Source organism: Ascaphus truei, chromosome 4, assembly GCF_040206685.1.
Source record: "Ascaphus truei isolate aAscTru1 chromosome 4, aAscTru1.hap1, whole genome shotgun sequence".
Classification (NCBI taxonomy): Eukaryota; Metazoa; Chordata; class Amphibia; order Anura; family Ascaphidae; genus Ascaphus; species Ascaphus truei.
Window position 1 is genome coordinate 368,161,836 of NC_134486.1, and position 24,155 is coordinate 368,185,990.

Sequence of the window (24,155 nt, forward strand, 5' to 3'; positions counted from 1 at the left end):
TAATTTCTGGTTTCTTCTCGCACGAGGAAACCGTGGAAAATCTGTTGGATGTCCGCTGTTATGGCAAACGGCTCCTTGCAGAAGTGGATCAACAATCCTAGGAGATATTTGTCACATCTGGTCCAGTGAGGAGGACATCGTTTAGGGAGACTCCCTGGTACTTAGCACTAGAATCAAACACCACCCTGTGTACCAGCATTCTTCGTCATCCTTCAGTGGGGGAGCTGGTTCTGCGTGACCACTGAGGAATATCTTCTATATGAAGGCCACAAAGTGATTCCTGGTTTCCGGTTTCCTTTGTAGATTGTGGTGGAGCAAAGTGAGCCTAGAGATGGCATGTTCTTTGTTGTTTGTGAGATGTCTTCTGCGTGAACGGAATGGTAGCAGGGCCACCCAACTGCCCAATCTGTCTTTGAAGAGATCCTTATCCATCAACCTCATAAATTCTCTCTTCCATCGATGGTCCTTGCTTATTATCGTCTCTCGTCGTCTGGAACGATGAACATCCTAGGTCAACAGTACATTTTTCTGGCACAAGGGCGTCTCTATGTGTTTTAATGATATACCTTGTTTCTCTTTGTTCCCAAGCCTCTCTTTGACATAGAAGTGGTTCGGGCATGGTTTAAAGAGAGACACACGTCTGTTTTCCAGTATGTTTGTTCGTAGGGCATCTATATTGTCTGGTCTGCATACCTTTTGATACATACTTTGTCCACTATCACCCATCCTAGATCGAGTCGTTGGGCACATGGAGCATTATGGTCTCCATTTCGTTGTTCGCAGATTTTGTGTGCTCTCATGATGTCCCTGCCAAGTATCACCAAGATCTGGGGGCTTTCATCTAATAGTGGGATGCAATCGGCTATCGTCTTGAGATTGGGGTGATAGCGTGCCATGTCTGGTGTGGGGATTTCTCTTCTCTCCTCCGTCATGTGATTGCACTCGATGAGTGTAGGGAGAGGTATCTTTACTCTGCCGTCTACTGAACATATGATGTAGCTCTTTACTCTCCTCCCTGTTGTTTTTATCCGCACTGCGCATGATCTGAGTGTGTAGGGAGAGGCTCTATCTCGTATGTTCAATAGGTCAAAGAATTCTGATCTGACCAATGATCGGTTGCTTTGATCGTCAATGATAGCATACATTCTTATAGTTCTTTTGGGTTGTCCCTCTGGGTGTACTGCAACAAGACATATCTTAGAACAGGATCTACCATTGTGCCCTCCACAAACCTCGGTGCATTTAGATGCTACAGATGAGGGGGTGGTGGGGGATGTCTTCCCCTCTGCCTCCTCCCCGCCCTGCTTTGTCACAGGGTTAGGGGCCATGAATGGTTTAGGCTTAAATGTCTCTGGATGTAAAGCTGCTATATGCCTGTCGCTATGACACTCTGTGCACTTTATAGCTTCTTTAAAATCTGTGACAGGGTGAAGTCAACCCCTATCAGTTATGCCTGGGAAACATATGTCTGAGTGCTGTATCCAGCACTCAGAAGGTTAACTCAGGAGGAAGCTAGGTAATCAGGATTTAAGCTGACACCTGATAGCCAGCAAGGTATAAAAGGATGTTGTTACTGGCAGTAGCTGGCTGCCTTAGACCAGAGCACGCTGCTATGTGAGCTGCTAGCCAGACGGATTCACCAAACTAACTCTTCCAACCAAAGTAAGAATTGTTCATTTGTTTTCCTGACTGCTTAATATACACTTATGGTTTGGTGAATGGTTTAGCCAGCCAGCCTGCTAGATAGGCCTGGTGTGTTAGTCAGTTCTCCCAATGTGGAGCAGGATTTATTTTGGTGTTTAAAGGGACAGTGTACCCACATGTTATGTTATGCTGTGGAGAAATAAAGCCACTGAACGTTTCCATTATCCTGAATGAACAAATGAACAATTCTTACTTTGGTTGAAGTAGTGACTTTGGTGCATCCGTCTGGCTAACAGCTCACATAGCAGTGTGCTCTGGTCTAAGGCAGCCAGCTACTGCCAGTAACAAGATCCTTTTCTACCTTGCTGGTTATCAGGTGTCAGCTTACCTCCTGATTACCTAGCTTCCTCCTGAGTTAACCCTTATGAGTGCTGGATGAAGCACTCAGACATATGTTTCCCAGGCATAACTGATAGGGGTTGACTTCACCCTGTCACATACCTCCCCTGTTTGTGTGTGGCTAGGGTCCCACACGGCTGAAGCCCGACCCTCCACTCCTTCTCTTGACAAAAAATCAGCATTTCCATGGTCCTTTCCAGGTCTATGCTGTATATCAAAAAAGAAGTGTTGGAGGGCCATATACCACCTGGTCAACCTTGAGTTTGTGTCCTTCATGGTGTTTAACCATTTCAAGGGCGCATGGTCAGTGACCAGGGTGAAGTGTACTCCGGCGACATAATGTCTCAAGGCCTCAATTGCCCATTTTACAGCGAGGCACTCCTTCTCAATGATGGAATACCTCACTTCCCTTGGGAACAGCTTCCGGCTGATGAACAGTATGGGGTGTTCAACACCATCAAATTGCTGGGACAGCACTGCTCCCAGTCCTACCTCTGAGGCATCCGTCTGGATGATGAAGGGCTCTTTAAAATCTGGGCTCCAAAGAGCGGGGCCCTCTGACAGGCACTTTTTTAGCATGTCAAAGGCGTCTTGGCACTCCCAAGACCATTTAACTTGGGTCGGGGCACTCTTTTTTGTCAAATCTGTTAGGGGTGCAGAAATTTCTGAAAAATTGGGGATAAACCGCCTGTAATACCCTGCTAATCCCAAAAGGGAGCGGACGTGTGTCTTTGTCTGTGGGGTGGAGACTTCCTTTATGGCGGCCACCTTGCTAGCTAGTGGCCTTACTATCCCTCCCCCAACGGCATAGCCCAAGTATTTGAGTGGATTTACCCAGGGCACATTTTTTTGGATTTGCAGTGAGCCCTGCTTCTCTTAAGGACGTTAGGACTGCCCTTAACCTTTTTATATGAGACTGCCAGTGTCTGCTATAGATGACAATGTCATCCAAGTAGGCCGCGGCATATGTCCTATGGGGTCGTAGTACCTTGTCCATTAACCTTTGGAACGTGGCTGGAGCCCCATGTAACCCAAATGGCTTAGTGACGAATTGGTATAAACCGAGAAGGGTGGCGAAGGCAGTTTTGCATTTGGATTCTTCCGCTAGAGGTATCTGCCAATATCCTTTCGTGAGATCTAGGGTGGAGATATACTCTGCTTTACCAAGAGAGTCAAGCAATTCATCCACCCTAGGCATTGGGTATGCATCGAATCTGGATACAGAATTTACCTTTCGTAGATCCACGCAAAACCTAACCTTCCCATCTGGTTTAGGGACCAATACTATAGGGCTACACCATTCGCTGTGGGACTCTGCGATCACGCCCAATTCCAACATCTCTATTATCTCCCTCTCTACCAAGTCTTTTCGGCCCTCTGGTAATCTATAGGGATGGGACCGTACTTTTACGCCAGGTTCTGTCTCAATCCTATGGGACACTAAATCAGTCTGCCCTGGCAGTTCAGAAAAAACATCTGGGAACTGGTCACATAATTCTAGTAGGTCTGACCTTTGTTCCGTTGTTAACTGCCCTCCCATGGGCAATGATGGTCATTGTACGTACTACCCTTTGGAAGCTGTGGACCCAAATCCGTCTCTCCTTCCCGAGGGTGGATGAACAGCGATCTCATTGTTTTCCAGGGTTTCAGGAGGTTTATGTGGTAGATTGTTTTACCCTTCCTGGACCCTGGTTGAGAGATCTCATAGTTCACCTCCCCGGTGTGGCGGAGAACTTGGAAAGGACCCTGCCACTTCGCAAGGAGTTTACTCTCTGATGTCGGTAGTAGTAGCATCACTTGGTCCCCAGGTTGGAAGATCCTCAAACGAGCATTTTGGTTGTACTGCCTCTCTTGACGTTCTTGAGCAGATTTGAGGTTTTCCTTAGCAAACCAACCTATCATGTCTAGGCGGTTTCTAAGGTCTATGACATACTGAAGGGTATTCTTGGAGGGGGAGGGCTCCTCCTCCCAGGATTCCTTCAGTAGGTCGAGAATACCCCGAGGTTGGCGTCCATATAGGAGCTCAAACGGGGAGAAGCCTGTGGATGATTGGGGAACTTCTCGTACCGCAAACAACAGGAAAGGGAGAAGTTCATCCCAAGCTCGCTTTTCAGTGTCCACGAACTTCCTAAGCATGGTTTTTAAAGTACGGTTAAACATCTCTACCAATCCATCAGTCTGAGGATGGTAGACTTAGGACTGGACGGATTTTACCTCCAATAACTTCAGGACATCCTGCATTAACTTTGCCATGAAATTTGTTCCCTGGTCAGTTAACATTACTTGGGGAAGTCCTACCCTAGAGAACAGATCTAACAGCCTGTGAGCAACCTGTTTAGCAGTGGCTGATCTCAGAGGGAAGGTCTCAGGATATCTGGTGGCATAATCTACAACAACGAGTATGAATTTATGTCCCTTCGCAGAGGGTTCTGAAGGTCCCACCAGATCTACCCCAATTCTCTCGAATGGGACGGCTACCAAGGGCAGAGGGACCAAGGGAGCCGGCTTCTGTCCTTTTTGGCTAGTTAACTGGCATTCAGGACATGTCTCACATAGTTTCATGATGTCACCATGTATGCCTGGCCAGTAAAACCGGGACGAGATGCAGTCCGTGGTCTTATCTCTGCCCAAATGACCACCCCATGGGAGAGTATGGGCTAGGGTGAACACTGTTTTAATCAACCCTTTAGGGACTAGCATCTGTCGAATGACCTCCCCTGTTTGTGTAACCTTATTCACACGATATAAGATGTCATTCAACAGTTCAAAATGTGGAAACACTCTTACACCTTGTTCATCCATTATCTTGTTGTTGACCTGTACCACCTTCTCATATTGTCTAGCCAGAGCTGGGTCTTCCCTCTCCCTCTGACGGAAGTCAGGAAGATCCAGGTCTGGTAAAATTCCTGTATCTATCTGTTCCCCACCCTGGTCATCTCCGGCCATGACCTGCAGTCCTTTGGGCTGAATAATGTTACCAAGAGTCCCAGCCTTTCTTAACCAGTCCTCTTTTTCGGCACGTCTCTTTTTACGTGTCTTTGGGACGTGGTGTCTACGGGGGAAAATCTCTGGGGAAAAAGGAAACAAGTCTCCGGGCTTCTCCGGTACCAGAGAAGTAGGCTCCGTAGGAGTAGGGCCAGTCTCGGCCAAGTAGAACAGGAGCAGGTAGCCAGGGAGCAACTCCCACTAGCAGGCTAGCCTCTTGATCCTTGATACGCAGTAGAATGTTCGCCGTTGGGTATCTCTTTGTATCCCCACGGATACACTCGATATTCCACGGAGAGTCATAGGATAGTCTGTTGCTTGGAATTAGGCCCTCTAGGATCAGGGCTTTTCCAGATCCCGAGTCCAGCATGGCTTTGACTATTTTCCTCTCCAGAGAGGCTGGGACTAACCACAGATTGTGGTCCCCTCGGAGAGAAGCTGTGGCAGTGGTTCTGCCATATGAACAGTCCATCTCATCTCTGGAGTCCGCAAACTCGGTCGTCAGGGAAGCTCTCGACGGGGTTCAGTGTTGGGACCTCTCCGCTGTTGGATGGGATCCTCCCTTCTGGTTGGTGGTGGTATCCTCTCCACTGGATGGGTGACGGGAGTCCAGGTTCTCGGGGAATACTGTGGGTGGCGGCCTCCCTTGAGTGATCCAATGGCCTCGGACCCGGGATGGGCGTCTCTGTGGGAGTTTGTACCAGGAACCCTCCGAGATGGGAAAGGCTCTTCCTATCGGGTTGACTGGATCTCCCGAGCTGGCGGGTTGTAGACCCCTCGATTGTCTGCTCTCCTGCCTCTGGCATCACCGGAAGCAACTGGTGTTTGCACGGACCGTTCCCAGCTATCCTGTTGGGTGTTGTCGCCAAGGAAGTTTTCCACCAAGCGGACTGCTGAATCCTTGGAAAATGCAGCGTGTCTTTTTACCCAGGAGCGAGAGGAGGGGGGCAGTATCTGTATGAACTGCTCGAGCACAAACTGTTCAAGGATCTCTGCCTTGGTATGCTTCTCTGGCTGTATCCACCTGGTACATAAGTCTACTAAGCGGTGGGCTACGACCCGGGGTCGGTCTCTGTTTGCATATTTGACTGTCCGGAACTGCTGTCGGTAGGTCTCTGGAGTGAGGCGTAGGCGATCCAGAACTGCAGCCTTTAGTTGCTGATAGTCCATGGCCTTGTCTGCTGGAAGAGCCTGGTAGGCTGCCTGAGCTTCTCCTATGAGGAGTGGAGCCAGAGTCGTTACCCAGCGATCAACTGTCCAGCTGTGGGCCGTGGCTACCCTTTCAAAAGTGAGGAGAAATGCCTCTGGGTCTTCGGTTGGCTTCATTTTAGGCAGCATCACCGGTGGGTTATTTTGCATCTCTGGGCTGCCTGGGGCTGGGCCTTCGGCCAGCAGTTGGAGTAGCTTTTCCTCTCGCCGGGCCTGTTGCTCATCTTGCTGGGCTTGTCGCTCAGCTTGCTGAGATTGATGTTCAGCTTGCTTCTCTGCTAGCTGGAGCTGTTGCTCAAGGAACTGAGAAAAAATTGTCTCCATTTTTTTTTTTTTTGTGTGGCCCTTCAGATACAGGGGCCGTTTGACATCCCACTTCTGACACCACCTGTGGCAGGACAGCCTGTAGCCGAGGTCAGGGAACAGTCCACACGTGTAGTTTCAGGATAATTAAAAAGTTCAGTGGCTTTATTTCTCCACAACATAACATGTGGGTACACTGTCCCTTTAAACCAAAACAAAACCTGCTCCACATTAGGAGAACTGACTAACACACCAGGCCTATCTAGCAGGCTGGCTGGCTAAACCATTACCAATCCATAAGTGTATATTAAGCAGTCAGGGAAAAAAATGAACAATTCTTACTTTGGTTGGAAGAGTTAGTTTGGTGAATCCGTCTGGCTAACAGCTCACATAGCAGTGTGCTCTGGTCTAAGGCAGCCAGCTACTGCCAGTAACAAGATCCTTTTCTTCCTTGCTGGTTATCAGGTGTCAGCTTACCTCCTGATTACCTAGCTTCCTCCTGAGTTAACCTTCTGAGTGCTGGATGAAGCACTCAGACATGTTTCCCAGGCATAACTGATAGGGGTTGACTTCACCCTGTCACAGTCCATCACCAGAGTAAAATGGACTCCTGCCAGGTAATGCCTCAAAGCCTCGATTGCCCACTTTACTGCGAGGCACTCCTCCTCAATCACTGAGTAGTTTTTTTCCCTCGGGAACAATTTCCTACTCAGAAAAAGGATCGGATGTTCCACTCCCTCAAACTGTTGTGACAACACTGCTCCTAGCCCTATCTCTGATGCATCAGTTTGCACTACAAAAGGCCTGTTGAAGTCTGGGCTTCTAAGGATGGGACCCTCTTGATAGACCCTTTTTATGTCCTCGAAGGCTCTCTGCCACTCCCTTGACCATACCACTTGTGTAGGGGCGGACTTTTTTGTGAGGTCTGTTAATGGGGCTGCAACTTCCGAGTAGTTGGAGATGAACTGCCGGTAGTACCCAGGAAAAAAGGGGGGGGGGGGTGTCAGGGGGTGCTCCAATCTTATGACAACTATATCAATAGTTCACAGTCTTCATGGACTCCAGTATAGCAGTGTGGGTGTAACATAGATTGGCCTGTGAGTCACTCATAACAGCCTAAAGGATGATGTCCTCATAGAAATAAAGGCAGTCCCAGTTAGAATACTCCACTATAATGGTCAAATATGAAGAAATAAATCCTTACTCATTTCTGCTGTCTGTAGGAGTCCACTGTGGCGTGCCAGCCATGGAAGAAATCCAAGTACAAGTAGAACAAAAAAGCACAGGCGCACTGCCAGGGAGTCAGGTGGTGTAAAAGATAGAATCCATTTAATTCAGAACATATGTGATGACAAACATAGCCCCAGGGGGGGCAACAAACAACCTCCTACGCATTTCGGACGGGTAGGTCCTTTATCAAGGAGTGTGGAACATATAATAAATGGGCATCTTATATACCCCCAATAAATGAGGCTAAATCAAATCACCTGGTAAATTTCATTCAAAAACCCCAATGCGCGTGACGTCACGTAGGGCACCGTGGTCGCAACTGAAAGTAAACCTTTCTTTGGCGCGCCCCCCCATGCTCGGCCATCATGCGCATGCGCACCTACGAGAGGATTACCTGACAGACCAATTATAAACCCCGGCTGCATAGCAAGACTAAAAAGCTCCGCCGCAGCCCAACCGCGCATGCGCGTGACATCACGCGAGGCGCCACCGTGACATGAATGTATCAACCGATGTACACGCCCCCCTCTCGCCACGCACACGCGCACATCAGGGAAGTGAATACATAAATACCATGCAACTGAGTACTCCTCTGTCTCCCAAGGTACGCCCCTCATGACCTTCCATAGGTAAAGAGGCGCCGCCACTGAGCAAATCAGAGATTGGAAAAGGGCAACTGACACTCCCCCCTACTAGATATCGCTCCTAACGGCCCCGGAATATTAGAGGATATGACAATTAGTAAAAAATTGTAAATGGCATATAACAGCATTTGTAAATACAAATATAACACCCATAGTTACAAATACCAGGACATACAATGCCAAAGTATTATATCCTATCCACGCAGGTAACCCCTCTCCATAATATAACATTCCACAGTGAAAATATGTAAAACCACATTAGATGAATTTCCAAACAACACTTAACTAAAATTAAAAACAAGTACATAAATTCCAGCTAGAGCACAGTGATATCTATATAAAGCCCATAGACATTATAATAAAATGAATGAATAAATAGACTAAAGACATCCTATTGCTCTAGTAATGTATGCATCCTCCCTGGAGTATGTAATAGTGAATCTACAATGTTAATAAAAATTGCAATAATAAAACATCCATCATTAGTTCATCAATATAATCAATGTGAATAATTCCTAGCCTTCATTACAAGTGAGTGACCATTAAGTGGAATAAACAGGTACAATAATAACGATTTAATCGATGTCGAATCTCAAGCAGAATAATATAGACACAATTTAATTCAAAAAATGGCTCAAGTTCCACTCAATATTCAGACCGCAGGGGGCTCTAGTTTGTAACATGAATATCCAATATCCGGTAGTACCCTGCTAAACCCAGCAGAGAGCGTACCTGCGTTTTTGTTTGGGGGGTCTGTAGGAGGACGTGCGCAGAGGTATGCAATGGAGACTTTTTTAAGGTGAAATTAAATAAGGCTTTTATTGCGCCTGTTTCTTTAACATAAGATTCTTTAACATAAGAAAATCATCCAAACATATGCAAATAAGGGGTCAAACAAAGCTTCTGTTCCACTTGGGAGTATTTCTAGTGAAACCTATGCAGTCCACAACTCCCTTTAGATTAGCATTTCTCCCAGCTTCAAACATATATCTTGATATGTGCAGATATATAAAAAGTCTTATAAAGGAAAGTCTTATCTGTTTTCTTGTAGTTGAAGGGAACGTCTTCTCTGTTCCTGGGTTGCTGCCTTTTCCTCAGGCTATATCAGCATTCAGGTTCAGAGGTGCTTTCCCCTGTGTCTTGCAAGCAGTGTGCAGTTTCTTCTGGCAGACTCAAGACATCTGTTCCTATGGTCAGTCCCACAATTTGTGAGACTCAGGAAATCACACTTCCTGTCTCAAGGGCAGGCTTTTCTAACAAACCTAATCAGCTAGGTGGTGTTGGTTAATTGACTACCAGCAGTTAACCACCACACTGCTGGATTAGAGGCACATTTCCAGAACAGGGTTAAATCCCCTGTTACATACCTCCCCTGTTTGTGGGAAGCTCGGGCTTGCCACGGCCAAAGCCCATCCTTCCACTCTCATTCGAGACATCTCTGTGACTTGAATGAGAGTGGATGGAGGAAGAGAACCCTCAGTCCCGCTGGGATTGGAGCCCTTTCTCCAGTTTTTTCATGTCTCCTCCCGAAGGTGCTTGAGATCAGCACTCCTCAGTCGCTCGAGGACTTTTTCCAGGTATAGTCTTTTTACTGCGTGCGCGGTCATGAGATTTCCCTCGCGTCGGGTGCTCGTCTTATTGTAGGCAGACTGTATGGCAACAGTTGCAGAGCGTTTAAAAACAGCCCTTTCAGGTTTCCGCTCTTGAAGCTGTCTCTCTGCACTTTTTCCACTCAATGGAGTTGCTAGTTCAGCTTCTTTGGGATTGAGTTGCAATTCCTCATCCACTTCCAGAGAATGTCCCATCTTTTCAGCTTCATCAGCTAAGGATTCTTCTGGTTTTGATTCAGCACGTGTACCTTTTTTTGTTGCCTGTTAGGTGGCTGAAGGTTTTGCTAGTGCTTGTTTAGGTGGTTCAAATTTTGCAACCTTATTTTCAGACGAGCGGTATTCCCAGCTCCCACTGTACCCTTGTCTTCATGGGTTTTTGAGGCTGTGGGATACTGATGCTTAGTCAGGGTCAATACTTGTCCTTGTAGAACTGTAATCTCATGCGCGAGAGATCCCTGTTTTTTGAGTGCGTCTGTGACGGGGAGGAAAGGGTTAATACCTGATTTGCCATGCATTACTGTTGTTTCCCTGTCCCCGCCATTTTTATTCCCCATGTGCAGGCCATTCACTGTCTGCGAGGGTAAAAGACAAGATGCATTGCTTGCCATACCCTCTAACCAACACATTATAGCAGATCTTAATTGTAAGGCAGGATGTATTTTTTTTGTAAGTCCAAGCAGGAATTACTTGGACCTCCAGCTGTGATATGGGTGAATAAGCTTCGGTATTTTTATGACCAAGCCTCAAAGGGTTGTAATTATTTTTATGATGGAGCCTCAAAAGGCTCCCACAGATTTAGAGTCCCCCTGTCTAAAAGAGTGTCAATTATGACAAGACCCAGAGGCCCATAATGTATACAATACTGGCATACTGATGCACAGCAGATGTCAGGCTAGTGACACCTCTAAGTCAGAGACCAGACACAGTGGCCCCAAGAAATGGGTGTAGCCCAGGTATGCTAATTGACATGGGCGTCAACCTGACCCATGCGCCCTGCCCACCGGACAGCCCTTTTGACCGGTTTTATGAACTGTGGGTCACTTGGCTATTCCTGGGTTTTTTTGTTCCCATGAGGGGAATGGATCCACATGTTAAAGATAGCTTTGGCCAGTCTATAACTGTGGCTTCCCAGGTATTTCCCAGTGTGATTCTTGAATTTTAATCCATGATGTAAAGATGCAAGACTTTGTTCCAGTAAAGCAGCAACCAGTCCAGGAGTGAAGGGGTTAATAACCACATAACCACAGGACTTTTAAAACCAAGGCTGCATTTCTTGCACTGGCAAGCAAAGGACAATTTCTTTCGTTCCAAGGACAATTTATTTCGTCTCCTGATCCCAGTGAGTGTGGTTTTAAGTGTATTCTGCAGATGTCGTGTGTTTGTCTATTAAGGAAATAAATCACAATTTATTTTGCAACTTGTTCTGTTCAATCAAGTACCCAGAAATATAAATATGTTGATAAAAGTTGATGTCATCGTGACACGCTTTTAAAAAACTGGTGGCAGCTGGCGGGATACTGATTGAACCTATATTGCAGTTTCCTGCGGGCTCTGTAATATAGTGAGGACCTTGTAGCTTGCGAGCTCCTCAGACAAGAAGCAACTGACACACACTTCTAAAGAGCACGAGAGACTTCACTGTTCCCTTCACCCATACCCCGAAGGCACCATGAGCGATCGCTCAGGAAGGTTCAGGTCATGGACCAGAGAGAAAGTCGTGGAGGGATGTGCGGGGTATGGCGGTCGAAGACACAACTGGGGGAGGATTTGGAGCATCATGAGGACCGCAGGGTCCTACCAGAGGGGCAAGTCCCCTTAGCTGCTGTGTTGGCTGACGCTATTCGGCCCGGAATGCAGGAGGTCCCTCCATCTCCGGGGCTACAAGGACATGAGGAGAGTGCTAGTGACCCCCCGGTCGTGGGTGGCTTGGCGCCAGGGGTTGCGGATGAGGTAGCAGCTGCGGCTGCCGAGCGTGCCATCCCTGGGCTCTCTGCACTTCTGGCTACATGGGGAACGGGTGTTAGCACTGCGGAGTGGGTACAGCTTCTGATAGCAGTGCTGGGAAGAACCCACAACTCCTACCTTGCAAACGGGGAACAAGGTCTTTCCCGGGCGGATCATCACAGCTTCAGCAAGTTTGTGGATGGCACAGATGACCTCGATGCGTTACTGAATGACTTTGAGATGCAGTGTTCCCGGTTCCGAATTCCAAGAATGCTTGTCGGCGTGATGATCTGCGTAGTGCGCATGCGCGGCAAATGAGGCCCCCTATAGTAGTCCCAGAAGTGCCCGCCCGTTTTCCGTTTCGATCGAAAATGGCAATAAAAATAGCAATAAAAACACTTGTGTGAAGACTGGCTGTATGTGATAAACAGACCAGCGACACCCTTTGCGACGCGTTTCGAATACAAAAGTATTCTTCCTCAAGCATGTGAAGCAGAGACGCAGCGCAGCCTCTGAATACAGCCCCAGCGCGCGGGGCTTGTTCCTGAAGACTGAGATTACCCCCCTCCTCATCCCATTTGTTGCCCTACCAATAGAAGTGACGATCGTGATCTGGACCATTAAAGTTTTTATATATGTAAGTGCATATTATTATCTTTATTTGTTGTCAATACATATCATATCTCAATCTTGGTGCGCTTTTGTGTTTTTTCTTTTTTCCTAAAGCTCTGTTAGCCATTTTTTCTAGGGTAAGTTTCCCTAATGAGTTCCTAACCGATCAGGGGTCGCAGTTCATGAGTGAATTGCTCCAGTGTCTCTGGGAGGCGTGCGGGGTGAAGCACCAGCGCACGACCCCTTACCACCCCCAAACCAACGGACTATGAGAGGTTCAATGGTACCCTGAAGCAGATGCTGCGAACATTTATAGAGGCAGAGGGAAAAGATTGGGAGATTCACCTGCAGCATTTGCTGTTTGCAAACCGAGAGGTGCCGCAAGAATCCACAGGCTTCTCTCCATTTGAGCTGCTATATGGTCGCAGGGTACGGGGACCTCTGGACCTATTCTGTGAGGGATGGGATGGGAAGGGGAGACTACCACTACTGATGCGTCTGTGCTTCAGTACGTGATAGATCTCAGAGACCGGTTAGAGATGCTCATGGGTTTGGCACAGGACAACCTTAGGGCTGCTCAGACCAAGCAGAAGACTTGGTATGATCAGAATGCCCGTAGCAGAGAGTTCATCCCAGGACAGCAGGTACTTGTTCTCAAGCCCATTCGGGAGAACAAATTAATGGCTTCCTGGTCGGGACCGTATCCGGTACTGCGAAAGATGAACGAGTGCAACTATGTTGTACAGATAGATGCTGAGACAGGGAGAAATAAGACTTATCACATCAACTTGCTGAAGGAGTACATAGCACTGAGTGTGGCGTCGGTGCTGGCCATTTGCAGCCCACCGATGGGGGATCCGGCGAGCAATGCTCTGTCTGATCTCCTGGGGGAGGCTAGGCAGGGAGGTACCATAGAGCAGGTGGAAATAGGGGCTCAGCTGAGTGTAAGGCAGAGAGCAGAATCCAGGGCTATGCTAGAGAAGTATAGGGCTCTGTTTTCAGACAAACCAGGGAAGACACACATTGCAGAACACCCAGTGCTGACAGGGGATCTGAGACCTCTGCATAAGCACGCTTATAGAGTGTCAGCAGAGGTGAAGGGCAGTATAGAGAGGGAGGTAGAAGAGATGCGGGCCCTAGGGGTAATTGTACCATCCCAGAGCCCTTGGGCTTATCCGGTAGTCCTGGTGCCTAAGAAGGACGGAACCACGCGGTTCTGTGTGGACTACCGGCAGCTCAATGCGGGCACAGTGACAGATGCCTACCCCATGGATGAGTTGTTAGATTAACTCGCGGGGGCAATGTATCTGACGACAATGGATCTCAGTAAAGGGTAATGGCAGATCCCTTTGACCCAGGAGGCTAGAGAGAAGTCTGCATTTATTACCCCAAGTGGCCTCTATGAATTTCTAGTGATGCCATTCGGGATGAAAAATGCACCGGCTACCTTTCAACGCCTGGTCAATCGCTTGCTGGAGGGTATGCAAGGGTTTGCAAGGGCATACCTGGACGACATTGCTGTCTTTAGTCATTCATGGGACTCACACTTAGTGCATGTAGCTGTGGTGCAAGCCAGGATTAGGGAAGCGGAACTCACGTTGAAACCCACCAAGTGCTTAGTAGGGATGGCAGAGGTATTGTACCTAGGGCACAGAGTGGGTGGCGGGCATCTTAAGCCAGAACCAGCTAAGGTGGAAGCTATAGTGCAGTGGCCCGTTCCCAAAACCAACAAGCAAGTCATGGCTTTCCTAGGCAGCGCAGGCTACTACAGAAAGTTTGTCCCTCAGTATAGTGCCATTGCCAAACCCATGACTGACTTGACCCAGAAGCGACATTCTGTGCTGGTAGTCTGGTCTCCTGCCTGTGAGGTCTCGTTTTAGGCATTAAAGACTGCACTAGCCAGCGCTCCTATACTTGCTGCTCCAGACTATGCAAAAAAGTTCCTGGTGCAGACTGATGCCTCAGACTTTGGCATTGGAGCTGTACTCAGCCAAGTGGGGGAGGAGGGTGATGAGCACCCGGTAGTATATCTAAGCCACAAACTGCTGCCCAGAGAGGTGGCCTATGCCACCATTGAGAAGGAGTGTCTGGCCATAGTGTGGGCTCTAAAGAAGTTACAGCCTTATTTGTATGGCAGACATTTCACAGTAATAACTGACCACAATCCTTTGAGTTGGTTACAGAGGGTGTCGGGGGAAAATGCTAAACTTTTGCGCTGGTGTCTTGCCTTACAGGAGTGGAACTTCACCATCCAGCACAAGAAGGGAAGTGAGCATGGTAATGCTGATGGCCTTTCCCACCAGGACAGCCCTCAGGACTTACTAACTTCAAGAGCTGGCAGGTCAGCCCAGCCACCGGACGGGGTGGTCAGGGCAGTCCCTGCGTCTTGAGTGGGGGGAAGTGTGATGGGGAGGAAAGGGTTAATACCTGATTTGCCATGCATTATTGTTGTTGCCCTGTCCCCGCCATTTTTCCCCCCCATGTGCAGGCCATTCCCTGTCTGCGAGGGTAAAAGACAAGATGCATTGCTTGCCATACCCTCTAACCAACACATTATAGCAGATCTTAAATGTAAGGCAGGATGTATTTTTTTTTGTAAGTCCAAGCAGGAATTACTTGGACCTCCAGCTGTGATATGGGTAATGAGCTTCAGTATTTTTATTACCAAGCCTCAAAGGGTTGTAATTATTTTTATGATGGAGCCTCAAAAGGCTCCCACAGATTTAGAGTCCCCCTGTCTAAAAGAGTGTCAATTATGACAAGACCCAGAGGCCCATAATGTATACAATACTGGCATACTGATGCACAGCAGATGTCAGGCTAGTGACACCTCTAAGTCAGAGACCAGACACAGTGGCCCCAAGAAATGGGTGTAGCCCAGGTATGCTAATTGACATGGGCGTCAACCTGACCCATGCGCCCTGCCCACCGGACAGCCCTTTTGACCGGTTTTATGAACTGTGGGTCACTTGGCTATTCCTGGGTTTTTTTGTTCCCATGAGGGGAATGGATCCACATGTTAAAGATAGCTTTGGCCAGTCTATAACTGTGGCTTCCCAGGTATTTCCCAGTGTGATTCTTGAATTTTAATCCATGATGTAAAGATGCAAGACTTTGTTCCAGTAAAGCAGCAACCAGTCCAGGAGTGAAGGGGTTAATAACCACATAACCACAGGACTTTTAAAACCAAGGCTGCATTTCTTGCACTGGCAAGCAAAGGACAATTTCTTTCGTTCCAAGGACAATTTATTTAGTTTCCTGATCCCAGTGAGTGTGGTTTTAAGTGTATTCTGCAGATGTCTTGTGTTTGTCTATTAAGGAAATAAATCACAATTTATTTTGCAACTTGTTCTGTTCAATCAAGTACCCAGAAATATAAATGTGTTGATAAAAGTTGATGTCATCGTGAAAGCGTCTTGCAAGTCTCTTCTCAGTGAATTTATCTGCACACTTTGCTTTCTCTGAGCTTGCTTCCACATTTTTATTGTATTGTGAAGCACTGTGAATTTCTTTGCTAGGGCCACAGTTACTTGTCTCAGTTTCTGGACCTTCTTTTGCTTCCTTTTGTGCCGAGTCACCTGGGTTCTAAGCTTGGCCTCTAGCGATGCTTTGGTGATGCTCAGGGTAGCCTTCAGTTTCTCATGCTGCTTTGCGGGGACATACTGGGTAATCAGACGTTCCTGCAGCACTTGTACTTCTTTAGCAGCCTGCAGATTGTATTCCTGCAGAGTTTGATGCTTCTTCTCGGCCTTCTTGAGGTGCATACGCAGTCCTTGCAGTTGGTTCTGCAGTCGGTGCTCTGCTTCCAACTTCTCATCTTTCAAAAGTCTATTTATTTCTTTAAGCTCATGCAGCTTTTCATTCTTTTCCTTGACGTAGTCTGTCAAAAGGGAATTTTCTTCTTTCAGTTTTAAGTTTTCTCTTTTTAATCTTAAATGTTCTCCTTTTTCAGTTTCTGTACTATTCAGGGCCTCCTTGCAGTCCAACTTCCATTTTTGCACATCTGCTTGGCGGTGGGCTGTCTCCTGGCGTGAGACTTCCATCTCCAGGTTTAGGTTCTGTAAAGGGAGAGGGGGTTGGCCCGGTATTAAAGGGGTTGCACCCCATATGGCCACCCCCTGACCTCACCAGGGAAGCAAGGGGTTAACTTGGACTGCGGTAAAGGAAGGTGGTTTACACCTTGTCATGTCATGAAAATGTATGTCCTCCTGTTCCCATGTTTCATTATAATCCTGTATTTTAATGTTTTAAAGCGCATTTCTGCATCTCCAGTTCTGGAGGTCACAGAGAGTTGATATTTGGCCAATATGTGGTGGCACTGTAGGCATTAAAAACTGGCAAATTTCGACCCACTGATCCCACCAGAATGGAACTTATTAATATGTGTAGATATTAAAGTGTATATGTATGGTATTTTGGATCTGTTCTGACAATGCAGACTCCATCTGCTATGCTAATAGGTCATGAAGAGCAGCCGGCTGATTGAGCCTAAGCACTGTGATCAAATTGTTAATTGTACTATATTGCTGTGTTCACCTTTTTTAAGGAATAAATATATTTTATTATATCTAAGCCTCGTTCAGTTCAACCCAGATATTTGGGGTTCATTATATCTTGTCATAAGTTACCGTGAAAAGCTCTATAATTAACTGGTGGCAGCGGTGGGATTGAACTGAACCTATATTACAGTCTTCTGTGGGACTCTGTCATATAGTGGGAACTCGAGAGTAATTGCGAGTTCCTGGGACTAAAGATATTGAACACACAGTAGTGCAACAGTTAACACATGTTGTAACACCACCTCACTGTGCTGTGACCGTGAACCATGAGCGAGGCTGATGGCTCATCCAACATGAGCACCCGAGCTCAGCTGAAGGACAAATGCCGTGAATATGGACTGCCCTATGAGAACCAGGAGGTCGCAGACATGGTTGATGCAATCGGTGACTATGAAGCCCGGCTTGCAGAGCCTCAGGATACGGCTCAGCTTGCCCTTATACAGCCACCCGGAGATCAGGGAAGGAACCTAGTGCCGGGGCTGCGGAATCTCGGGGAGGGAGCAGTGCAACAGGAGGGGTACTGGTTGCTGCGGCTACCAGTCCGTTCACCCCTGAAATGTTTTCACTGATTACTGCGTGCGGTGACAGAGGGACACTGGAGGAGCGGCTGCAGTTTATCACTATGGCAGTGAACAGACCCGCTTATTGCCCCCCTGTCCAACCCAACCAAGATGAACTCAAACTGGATCAGCACAGTCTCACCAAGTTCGTGGAAGGTACTGATCAGATCGACAGTTTTCTAAAGAACTTTGAGACACAGTGTCGGCGGTACAAAGTGCTTCCCCAGCATAGGGTTGCACGTTTGGACCCCTTACTGTCCGGCTTGGCTAAGCAGACGATGATGGCGCTTCCAGATGAGTATGCTGACGACTATGACCACCTGAAAGAATTGTTTTTGTTTCAGTACGGTTTTACCCCTGAAGCTTACCGGGGTAAATTCCGGCAGGAAGAGAGGCAGCCCCTTGAGTCCTATGTTACGTATGTGACCCGCATGGCTTTGTACGGGATACACTGGGTGGAGGGCTATGAGGCACGGACTTACCAACGCCTGCTGGACCTCATCTTTCAGGAGCAGCTCATGCAGCAGTGCCCGCCGGCGGTGAGGGCTTGGGTGTACGACAAGAAGCCCAAGACTTACCAGGAGGCGGCGAGGCTTGCAGACAACTATGTGGCCAGCCGAGGACTGATGACCGCCAAAACAGTAGCCAAGGCGGCGGGGGCGGCGGCACCGGCCAGAAGGTCTGCCAATACCCCCCAATGGACTGAGGCCGCCTGCGGGCAGCAGTCCACCGAAGGCGGGGGAGCTCCGGCACGAGCGCCGGTGCTACAACTGCAACCGCCCTGGTCACATCAGACCAGATTGCCCAGAACCCCTGCGTTCCGGCGGATCCCATCAGGGGCAACGCACCCCAGCTGCGAAGCCGGTAGCCCGCATGCGGGTGGCTTCCACCACAGACTCCAGACCGGTCATGGAACCAACTCCCAGCGAGACGTCTCATGCAACGCCTGTCCCGGTTTCATCGGTGCCTACAGCCAGGAGTGGAGGACATCTCAGCGCGGATCTGCAGCAGATGGACGGCCGGAGCAGACATCTCACCCAGTCAGTCGGTGACTGGCAAGCAGTTGGCTTGCTGGATTCAGGAGCTGCAGTAACCCTGGTCCAACCTGATATGGTCCGGACAGAGGAATTGATCCCAGGCCCTGGGATACAGATCACTGTGGCTGATGGAGAGCCATGTTTCCTGCAAGTGGCCAGAATCTTTTTGGATTGGGGGGAGGGCCAGGGTGTGTGGGAGGTGGGGGTTTTACCCGGTTTGGATGCCGATGTTCTTCTTGGCAACGATCTGGGACCGATGACCTGCACCTATGACCAAGTGTTCAAGCCCGCTGCAGTGGCAGCGGTTACCCGGAGCCAGCCAGCGGCAATGGCGGCGGCGGCGGCGCCAGTCCCCCAGCCTTTGGGACCAACATTAGCGGAAGGCGCAGAGAAGCCCGGGGAGGTAAGCCAGGATCAGTTGCAACCACAGACTGACTTACTGTTTCCCCTCACCCTTCCCCAGTCTCAGGACAATGACATGACTGGGGGGTGGCCAGAATTAGGAGCCCAGTTTAGGGAGGCAGTGAAGACAGACCCTACCCTGGCCGGCGTGAGACTTCGGGCATCCGAATCTCATGCAGGGGAAGGCACGAAGCACTGCCTATGGTATAAGGGACTCCTGTATAGAGAAGAAGGGAACCCAGGGATAGAGGAGGGATTGACCGGTAAGCAACAGCTATTAGTGCCCCAGGGGTACCGACAGCAACTGTTACGGGTAGCTCACTCTATTCCGTTAGCGGGACATCAGGGGGTAAACAGAACGCGAGCCCGGTTATTACAGTGTTACTACTGGCCGGGGGCATCTTGAGATGTAGGCACTTTCTGCCACTCTTGTGATGCCTGCCAGCGAAGTGGGTAAGGCGGGCGACCGTGTGAAGGCACCCCTGAAACCCCTACCGATAATAGGGGAACCCTTCCAGAAAGTAGCGATGGATCTTGTAGGACCCCTTATGATTCCTAGCAAGTCAGGGAAGCGCTACATCCTCACGGTGGTGGATTTTGCCACCCGGTACTCTGAGGCGGTAGCGCTTGGCACCATAGATGCCAAGACAGTGGTAGCAGCCTTGCTGAACATTTTTGCTAGGGTAGGTTATCCTAGTGAGGTCCTAATGATCAGGGGTCGCAGTTCATGAGTGAATTGTTACATTGTCTCTGGGATGCATGCGGTGTACAGCACCGGCGCACTACCCCTTACCATCCCCAGACAAACGGATTGTGTGAGAGGTTTAACAGTACCCTGAAGCAGATGCTTCGGACCTTTATAGAGGCGGAGGGAAAGACTGGGAGATTCATTTACAGCACTTGCTGTTTGCCTACCGAGAGGTACCGCAGGAATCTACAGGATTCTCCCCCTTTGAGCTACTATATGGCCGCAGGGTACGTGGACCCCCTGTCACATGCGCACGTGTGCTCCAGCGGCCTGGCGGTGCGCGCACACTGCGGCTCCAGCCTGCGGCTGCTCCCGCTCATCGGGCACTTCAGCCTCCTCCCGACGCCAGCTCGCGCCCGTTCCGGGTTGCCGTGCACTCGGCGGCCTCCGCTGTATGCTCCGCCCCCCACCCGGGACTGACCGGTCAGAGCGCCCGGACAGGAGGCGCGCCTTCTGCACCGGTGAGAGCGCGGAGACTGGACGGAGTGTGTGTGTGACACTGTGTGTGTCTGTGACAGTGTGTGTGTGTGGGACAGTGTGTGGGTGTGTGACACTGTGTGTGTTACTGTGTGTGTGTGTCTCACTGGGTTTGTGTGTGTGGCACTGTGTGTGTCTCACAGTGTGTGTGGCACTGTGTGCTGCGCGTGGGGTGGGGGAGGACCGGAGCAGGGGGGGGAGGACCGGACCTGCAAAGAGGGGGGGGAAGGACCACAGCTGCGCATGGAGTGGGGGGAGGCAGAGAGAGACGTGGGGAACGGGGGGGGGGGGGGGTGGCGAGAGAAAGGAGCGGGAGGCTTTTGTCCCGGGCAGCGCCGGGTCTCTCAGCTAGTAGAGTTATAGTTTCAACTCTTTGTGATAACAGTAAAACTGAGCACTTCTGACTTCCAGACAACATTGGATACACTAGTACTGCAAAATTGAGAAACAACACACAAATGTAACCCAAATTCAGCTATAACTGCGTGTTACTGTGTGTATATATATATATATATATATATATATATATATATATAATTTTTTTTTTCAGTACCCTGATCCAAACGGGTTGAAGGCGGTAATAAAAAACTGAGGAATTTTAACCCAATTGTTGCAGAAATGCCATTATATATATCAATGATGGTCAATTTCACAGCAAAAGGGTTTGAACCTTGAAGCTCAGCCATTGTAGGTAGGCAAACTGGAAGGAGCACAAATGTTTTTGGCCCATATTTACTATGCGGTACTTACACAACCCAATTCAAGTGAATAGATCATCAGTAAGGTGTCTTATGGAATATCTATCACCCTTTAGTTAATTTGGGCCTTGGTGTTCAAAGATTGGAACCCATAATGCACTCAACATATATCTTAGATTCTGCAGACAACAAGAAGAAGGACCACAAAAGATTTCCAAGTTTGCGTTTAATGGACATACAAATCTCATGCTGAATCTGCTCATTTTTACTCCCCAACTCAATCAGTTTATGTTCTTCTCTTTCACTGCATTGCTATTCTGGTTTCATTTGAAGTTCAGGTGGGTTGCTTTCTCGGTCTTGCTTTTTGGGTATCACCTGAAGTTCAGGTCATTCCAAGTTCTTTATCTGTATTTTTAGGTTTCCAGTGGTTCTCATTAGTGTAGCAGCAGTGTTAAAATGCACCGAGCAGCATGGCAGCAGGAGCAGGCTGTCAAGATCTATTCTGTCAATTTGTAGTAATAGAAGCGGCGCACGCGATTTCTACGTCCTGAAAACAATGAGAAAACCGCAGGTTTATACCATAAGCAATAGCTCATTCTCTTTGGTTCGAATCATCACAGCTTTAATCTTTCCGTTCATATCAACTTCCAACGACTCAAGTAATATTTGTTGGTTCTTAGCACGAAAATAAAATGTTAATGTTAGTGTTTGACTTCAATGTTTGAGACTCCATTGGTGTCACTACGTCTCGAAAACAATGAGAAAAACGCAGGTTTATACCATAAACAAGAGCTAATTCTCTTTGGTTATAATCATCACAGCTTTAATCTTTCCATTCATATCTACTTCCAACGACAATATTTGGTGGTGCATAGAACAAAAATTAAATTTTAATGGAAGTGTGTGACTTCAATGTTTGAGACGCCATTGGTGTCTGAGAGCACTGATACTAAAATTGACAGAAGGCCAGCTTTCTACAGCCGGAATTGGCTCACACATGGTCTATCTCTATCTCCTGTAGTAGTAATGGTATTTGTGTCTGTGTCCTGCTATAAAGCATTGAGGAAGATGCTAGTTCTCAGTGGAAAGATTAGCTGGATTAGTCTTCCTTACCTTTTTAGATTTGGGTACTTAAACTTTGCAAGTTACTTTCATTGTATTGCATAAACTAGATTAAGAGACTTGTTAGGACTGAAGTCCATATAAAAATACTGTAACTTTTTCATAAGTTTATCTCCTGTAGTAGTAATGGCATTTGTGGCTGTGTCCTGCTAAATAAAAGCATCGAGGAAGATGTTAGTTTTCAGTGGAAAGATTAGCTGGATTAGTCTTCTTTACTACCTTTTTACATTTGGGTACTTAAACATTGTAAGTTACTTTCATTTGTATTGCATAAACTAGAATAAGAGACATGTTAGGACTGAAGTTCATAAAATAGTGTAGCTTTGAGATATGTTTACATATGTTTTAGTTTTCCTCCTCTGGTCAAGACAGACAATAGCATAGCATCAATTGTAGAGTATGATCTAATTAATATTACCTCCCCTCTTATTGCCACGTGTTTTCTTCCTACTGTGCCTTTGCCTCCTTTGGTGTTTAGGTGACCTTTTTCTTCGTCTAGGTGACCTTTTTCTTCGCCTTGTTGAACTTCTGCTCCTGCTTCGTCTTTTTTGGTAGGCCATGGTCTCTTGTTGTTGTTGTTAACTGCTTACAGTCAGGAGCAGGCAACTAATGTCCTGGGGATACTAACCACCAGGTTTTTATACCATGTGGCAATTATGACACAGGATGCCCTTCCCTCTCTGTTGACACCATGGTATGGTCAAGCAGGGGTGTGGCATCACCTCCCATTGCTGGTGACCATATATGGACAATTTAGTTAGATATGGCCTTGGTGTAACCAGAAGATATATGCTCAACGTAGCTTTTATGTTAAGGTTAAAAGCTTATCATACAGTAGGGACCATTGCCCAAAACACAATATGATTGGCTAATCTATGTTTTGAAAACATTGATTTATTGACTAAAGGCTAAGTGCTACTGTCCAAATATACAGGAGTCCCCTGAGAAGTTCAATCTTATCATCATAGAGGCAAACAGGTTAAACATCTTATTTTAAGAGTATTTTATGTTTTGCCAAAATGGAAATCTCTGAAGTACTGATAGAAGGAAAACATGGAGTCAAATTTAACAAATGATATTAAACAAATATTATTATAAAAACAAGGTGCACAATGTGTCTACTCATAGATTGGGCTGTGTATTATTTGTATACTGTACTAGCTGAAACATGCAAAACATTTGCTTTTAAAACCATAACATTGTGGGGTTTAAAAAAATTATGTATTTATGTATCATATGAATGTAACCAGACTTACAAAAAAAATAGAACAAACTTGCACTCACTCTGTCTTATATAATTGAGATGGAGGTGCATACAACTATACATAAATAAAATTAAATGATCGACTTACGTTTTCCTTTTGGTCTCACCAAGTTTCTTCTTCAATGTATCAAAGAGCCTGACGAAGGGGCCACGAGGTCTTGAAACTTTGCTCTATTTTGCACATTTAATACTGTTTGTCTGCTAATTTTTGCTTTCCTTGTGTGTTCTGATATTTTTTCTATATTGCTTCTTTTTTGATACATTAAAGAAACTTGGTGAAACCAAAAGGAAACATAAGTATCATTTTCTTTTATTTTTTGAGTGATAATCCAGTATGGTTTTTTTTATAGTAACCTGACATGCTACATTTTGTGTTCTGATGGTTTTTGTCTTCTCTCTTTATTTGATTGATTCATGTTCTCTATGTTTTTATGTCAATTTATTTCAGCATCTTCTCTCATACTGTATATATTTGCTCCATTGTTTCTTGGTGTCTATAGTTCCGATGTCTGTCTATCAGGTTTACAGTAAGTCTTCTATTCCTTCCTTCTGCAGTTTTCATGGTCCCTTGCTTGTCCTTTTTTATTTCTTTCATTTAAACCATTATCCATCGGATCACTCCTTTACCTTTTTTGCATTTTGTGTGAATAGTGTTATTTATTTATCTACAGTAATTCATTTCTCAACTAAAAATACCTTAATCACGAG

The 24,155-nt window shown here is 47.2% G+C and overlaps 1 long non-coding RNA gene across 1 annotated transcript; it reads right to left on the minus strand.

Moving 5' to 3' along the window:
• Nucleotides 1-21,270: 21,270 nt before the first annotated feature.
• Nucleotides 21,271-22,757, minus strand: LOC142492163 (uncharacterized). Its single transcript, XR_012800786.1, has 2 exons — nucleotides 22,602-22,757; nucleotides 21,271-21,608 (listed from the first exon to the last, which is right to left on the minus strand). It is a non-coding gene; the product is annotated as an uncharacterized LOC142492163 (long non-coding RNA).
• Between the last annotated feature and the right edge of the window lie 1,398 nt (nucleotides 22,758-24,155).